This window comes from Grammomys surdaster, unplaced genomic scaffold (assembly GCF_004785775.1).
Source record: "Grammomys surdaster isolate TR1022 unplaced genomic scaffold, NIH_TR_1.0 570, whole genome shotgun sequence".
Lineage (NCBI taxonomy): Eukaryota > Metazoa > Chordata > Mammalia > Rodentia > Muridae > Grammomys > Grammomys surdaster.
Genome location: NW_021604989.1, coordinates 338163 through 344793, shown reverse-complemented (window position 1 = coordinate 344793; position 6631 = coordinate 338163). Strand labels below are relative to the sequence as shown.

Below are 6631 nucleotides of genomic sequence, written 5' to 3'. Positions count from 1 at the left end.
CAGCAGTGTAGAATTGTAAGCTGAATAAACCCTTTCCTCCACAGCTTCATTTTGGTCATAGTGTTTCATTGCAGGTATAGAATCCCTAAGTAGGATACCACATTTGTCAAGATTCCATCAGGGGAAGAATATTTAGTTTACTTCAATTATTCTTTCTCCTAGAGATTCTATAACAAAATTCCTAATATTACTACAAAGGGTCGACTTCTAAGAAACTTTATGTCCCAGTTTAGCACAATTAACTTATTAATTTAATAGACTATATACATATTATCTAGTAATTATTAGTTACAACTTGCTATTCACTTCTTACCACTTTTTTCTAATTACCACTTTTAATCTTATTATAACAAACTAATGTTATTATATGCCACATTACATCATTTCAAGGTGGATATTAGCCCCAGGATTTAAGGATAACAACTTTACACACACACACACACACACACACACACACACACACACACACATACACACACACATCCTGAGACACTCTCCTCTTGATGTTTTTGGCTAATGACCTTTGCACTCAATTCTTTATGATGGTGTTTAAATTGTCAGAGACACAGAGGTTTACCTCTGTCTGAAGAAGGATTACTTTTAAAATACATTTCTTCTTCTTCTTGATTAGTTTACAATATGATCAGTTACAATTTGTGCATATTTCATTTTGATTGACTCAGTCTCCACTCCATCTCCCTGTCTCCACTTCCCTACTCTATCTAGTTGTCCTAAACTCTCACTTCATTTTTGCTTAATTACTTTCTCTAATTTCTCATCTTCATTCTAGACACATCAGTACCCTCTTTCATTGAAAATTTCATATATTAATACTGTACATAATTAATTTCCTCCAATTCCTTTCCCTACACCTTCTCCCTTGTCTTTCTTTCCATTCATGGCCTGTTTCACTTCATATACATGTGTGTCTGTGTGAGTGTGTGTGTCTGTGTATTCATAATCTGCTAAATCCATTTAGTGTTGAATATATATATACATATATGTATATATATGTGTAATATATATGTTATATATATATGTAATATATATATGTAATATATATAGGCTGGACTGCTTGGTATTGGATAATTGAAGAATTCATCCCTAGGAAAACCTGAATTATTTCCCTTTCTTCATTTTTTGTGTGCATTGGTTACCTGAAGCTTTTCTTTTCCTTTTTTCTCATTCTCCCATGACTTGAGTAGTGAAAGAAATGTTTCATGAACTTCCCATTGAAAAATATATGTGGTAGAAAATTTCTGTGTTAGGGTTACTCTTCTTTAGAGGTGCATTTGCCTATTAGGTGCCCACATTCTTCTAATTAACCCTCATTCTTTAAGATATCAGTGTAGGCTACCTGGCTCTCTCCATACTAGCAAATTTGGGAGGGATAGTTTCTTTAGTCTTGTATCACTGTCTATCTGGCATGAGGAGACACTAATTCACAAATGACCAAGAAAGTTCTTCCATGCTTGGCATTCAAGGAGGGACAGAATTGTGCCAAAGATAAATATGATTAACTGTTGCATTTCCCAGCTGAAATGGAAGCTAACCAATCTGATTAGGTCTAACAGTCAGGAAATCAAGATGTGGCCATCCTTCCTCACTGGTAGCAAATGCTTATATTCTCATAGTCACACTTGTGTTGCCACATCACAATAGTAAGAACCGTTTTGTTTGTTTGGTTGGTTGGTTTTTGGTTTTGTTTTTTGTCCTTTTTATTGGATATTTTCTTTATTTACATTTTAAATGTTATTCTCTTTCCTTGTTCTTCTGAAATCCCCTATCCCACCCCATACCCCTGCTTCTATGAGGGTATTTCCCCACCCACCCACTCCTGCCTCACTGCTATAGCATTCCTCTACACTGGGGCATCAAGCCTTCACAGAACCAAGGGCCTCTCCTCCCATTGATGTCTGACAAGGCCATTCTCTGCTACATATGTGGCTGGAGCCATTAGTCCCTCCAAGTGTATTCCTTGGTTGGTGGTTTAGTCCCTGAGAGCTCTCAGGAGTCTGGTTGGTTAATATTATTGTTCTTCCTATGAGGATGCAAACCCCTTCGGCTCCTTCAGTTTTTTTCTCTAACACCTCCATTGGGGACTCCATTGGGCACCCTGTGCTCAGTTGAATGATTAGCTGCGGATGCCTCTGTATTTGTCAGGCCCTGACAGAGCCTCTCAGAAGACAGCTATATCAGGCTCCTGTCAGCATGCACTTCTTGGCAATCCACAGTATTGCCTGGGTTTGGTGACTGTATATAGGGTGGATTCTTAGGTGGGATAGTCTTTGAATGGCCTTTCCTTCGATCTGTTCCTCACTTTGCCTCCTTATTTGCTCCTGTATTTTGTTCCCCTCTCTAAGAAGGAGTGAAGCACCCTCACTTTGGTCTTCCTTCTTCTTGAGCTTCATGTGGTCTGTAAATTTATCTTGTGTATTTCAAGCAATTAGAATAATATCCACTTATCAGTGAGTGCATACCATTTGTCTTCTTTTTTGATTGGTTTACCTCACTCACTCCCTGTTTCCAGCTTCTGGCTATCACAAATAAGGCCACTATGAATATAGCAGAACATGTTCCCCTGTGGCATGGTGGGCCATCTTTTGGGTATATTCCCAAAGTGATATTGCTGGGTCTTCAGGTAGATCTATTTTCAGTTTCTTACAAACCTCCAGATTGTTTTCCAGAGTATACCAGGAGGGTGACCCTGTAGGAGGACCAGCAATCTCAACTAATCTGGACTGCCGAGATCTCGAAAACACTGGACCACCAAAAAGGCATAATGCACCAGCTGATATGAGGCCCCCAATACATATATAGCAGAGGACTGCTGGGTCTGTGTTCAATCAGAGAAGATGCACCTAACCCTCAATAGACTGGAGGCCCCAGGGAGTTTAGAGGTCTGGTGAGGGATGGGAGGTAGAGGATGGAGACAGGGGGGTGGGTTGTAGGTATGGGATGTGGAATAGTCGGAGGGTGGATGGAAGAGGAGGAAATAAAATCTGGAGTGTAAATAAATAACTAAATAAGAAAAAGCAAACATGACAAGAAAAAAAAAGTATATTTGGAGTATATTCTCCCAGCCCAAGGCCATTTCACTAGCCATGTGTGACTGACAGACAGGCAGCATCCATGTCTTTGACACTGTCATGACTAGGATGCTGGATGCCGCAGCTGCATAGAGCACAGACACATTATACTTGAGTCCTGATCTTGGATGGGCATCAGAAGATATTTCTAATGCTCCACATTACTGGCAGGGTGATGTGCAGCATCTCAAAATGAAAGAGGGATCTACCGTTGATGGGTTCATCTCACCCTAGCTCAGATTTTAAACATGCTTATTTTTCATATTCTTTTAACCATTTTATCAAAGTCCAATCACATTTTTTTATAGAGGCAACAAAATTAAATAGTTCCTTCTTTCGCTTGCTCAAATGAGATTTAATTGTACAATGTTAAATTTTGCAGTATATATATGTTTGGAAATTTATCACGATGCTTGACAGAAATAATTATCAAATAATTTAAATAAAAAAGCCTCTGTCAGGGGACACTCCCAAGAATCTCAAAGTTGAAAAAAATTGACCATGCAGGCTTTTCTGCACAAATTTTTACAGTTTACTTCCCTCTCTCCAAAGTAACTATATCAATAACCTGACCTTTGGCATACTACCAATGCAGCAGCCTAAACTGGGAACTAAGCATGCAACAAGGACTCATGGAATGAACATATCATATTCAAAGCATGACAGGATCCCATAACATGAATATTATATTAACATTTATTTTTATAGTGACTGTATGTAGGCTAGATTAAGTTGTAATTTTAATCTCATGGTAATTATGTTTGTATATTTCCCCTTTACAACATTCTAAGTTTATGCCTAAAGTATTTCTCATTTGATAAGTAGTCATAAAAATTAATTCATAACAATTCCCTCAAAATTGACCAACAGACTGGAAAGCAACAAGCACTTCTCCTGATACCCCATACAGGTCAAGATTCCTCAATGTAGAAAACACTCTAATTCACATCAGTTTACAATCTCTCCCATGGTGTGACAACTTCCATCATATATGATATTAGAAGCCCCATTCTAAAAAACCAGCACTTCTATTTTTATACATTTTGCATTATAACTATTATTCTTTGAAGGGCTCAATAATTGATTCAGAGTATGTGAACTCTTGTCATGGACCTAAACATGAATCACAGCAGCCACATGATGAATCACAATCATCCATGACTCCAATCCCATGGCATCTCACAGACTGCTCTGAATTCCACCACACTGTGCATGCACACATACATATATATGTGAAAGCAAAACATAGAGACATGTAAAGTAAATAATAAATAGTCCAAAATCAGAAATGTTCACTAAGGTGGTGGGGTTTTTGTTATTGTTATTAATAATCTTTTTTGGTGGTTTGAATAGGTATGACCCCCATAGACTCATGTGTTCGAATGCTTGGCCAATGGAGACTGGCTCTATTAAGAGGGGTGGCATTTTTGGAGTAGCTATGGCCTTGTTGGAAGAAGATTGTCATTATATGGATGGGCTTTCATGTCTCCTATCCTCAAGCTCTACCTAGTGTGAAACACAGTCCCTTCCTTTTGCCTGAAGATCAAGATGTAGAATTCTCAACTCTTTCTCTAGCAGATGTCTACCTGGACACTGCCATGCTTCCTGCCATGATAATAATGAACTGAACATCTGAATCTACAATTAAAAAATATTCTTTATAAGAATGGCCATTGGCATGGTGTATCTTTACAGCAATGGAAACCCTAACCAAGACAACCTCCATTTCTAATCATTTAAAATGTGAATGCTCATTTAAATATGAAAAATAACATCCCCAATTCCCACTTTCACATTTTGCCAATGCTGGTCATAAACCTTCAGCACATGAGAAACAAAATCTCTAATGATACTCTAATTTTTGTGTGGTGTCTAATACCATCAAACTTTAACAGTGCCCCACTGTTACCTTTGTCTTAGACACTATCCATAACTGTTCATTTTATCAGAATTAGCTTGGTGCTCTTTTCTTCTTTCAGGAGGATGGCATAGCAGTAAATCAAGATTGACTAGGTCTTATCTGTATAACAGATCAATAAATAATAACCAAAACTTTATAAATTCTGACAATAATCTGAAGCCCTATGGAGATCTAATGACACTTTCACAGGGTCATATATCAGATGTCCTACATATCAGCTGTATGCACTATGATTCATAAGAATTGTAAAGGTGAAATTAAGCAGTAGCAAGAAATTTTTTTTTTTATTTTTAGGTTACCAGAACATGAGGAAGGATTAGGGAATTTGAGGATCTAAAGTGAAAAAATCTACAGCAATTGACCAAAGAACATATTCCAAAGATTTTTGAGAGGCATTATTCCTATATCATGGTGGTGATGTGATGGCGTCATACTGAATACAAAGTAGTACACACAGTACATGTTTAGAGTGTTTTGAATTCACAAGTCTCAGTATACTCAAGAACTATAGAGCTGAAAAAAACCCCTAATATAATGTCTGATAAGCAGAAAGGGGCAGAGTGCTGGGAAACATTCACTCATGGCCACATAGGCATTGGCCATCCATGTATCTGCTCCATCATGGAAAGAAAAATACATCATTAAGATAACAGAGGTTATATAAAGAGCCACCGAGCTGCTCATTAGGATAAAATCCTTTGTGTGGCTTTCTTCTCAGGGAATGATGGAGTAGACAGAGATCTGTGGATGTGCTTGATCCTCTCTTCTTACATCTGAACAAGATCAATACCATGGATCCACTGGTCTACACCATGAGTCCCAAATATATGGTATCATTGGAGGCCAATAAGATCACATATAAAGTGTAAAAGTATTTGGAAATCTTGACTATTAAACAGTACACAAATGGTCTAAATTCAGTAAGATTGCTTTTATATCTCATGTCAGTCACTATCACGATCATGAAGCTATTTACAAGTTAACACAGAGTCCAGTGCAGGCCCAAGGAAGGACCAATGAGCTTTGGGGATTGGGCCTTGAGCTGTGCCCACTTGGAATTACTGGGGTTCATTGTGATGGCCTGAAAAACACTCAACAGGGATGTGGAGCCAAGGGATACTCTTCTGGCAACTCTATGAAAATAAAAGAGAAGTTTACATGAAATGTCATCTAGAACATATGTCTGACCAAATGCAGTCACTGACTGAGGGATTCCTTTGCAGAGAATAACCATGATGTTGGCCCAGGTCAGGTGTTTGACAATTCAGTCTGTGGGCTTTGCCCTGATATCAGTGAAGTTAGCAATGATAAAACAGCAAAGCAAGGCCAAGTTCCCCCAAATTCTCAGTGCAGTCTGGGACAGGAAGAGGATCCCCTTAGCCAGATGTCTGAATGCCATTCTCTCACTTTATGAGGAATGTCACTTATCAGATCCTGAGACCTCATTATGGACATGCAGGACTACTGTCTTCATTGTACCTAAAATTCATGCTAACCAATAACCAGTAACTACTGCTTTCCATTCAGATATACAAATAAAATATATTTCACAGTTTCTAAATTTGTAACTATGTGTATGTGTTTGTGTTTTTATGCGAGTATATTTACTTCACTGCATGCA

At 38.1% G+C, this 6631-nt stretch overlaps 1 pseudogene; it reads right to left on the bottom strand.

Moving 5' to 3' along the window:
• Nucleotides 1-5508: 5508 nt before the first annotated feature.
• LOC114633238 lies at nt 5509-6409 on the bottom strand (annotated as a pseudogene).
• Nucleotides 6410-6631: the final 222 nt, after the last annotated feature.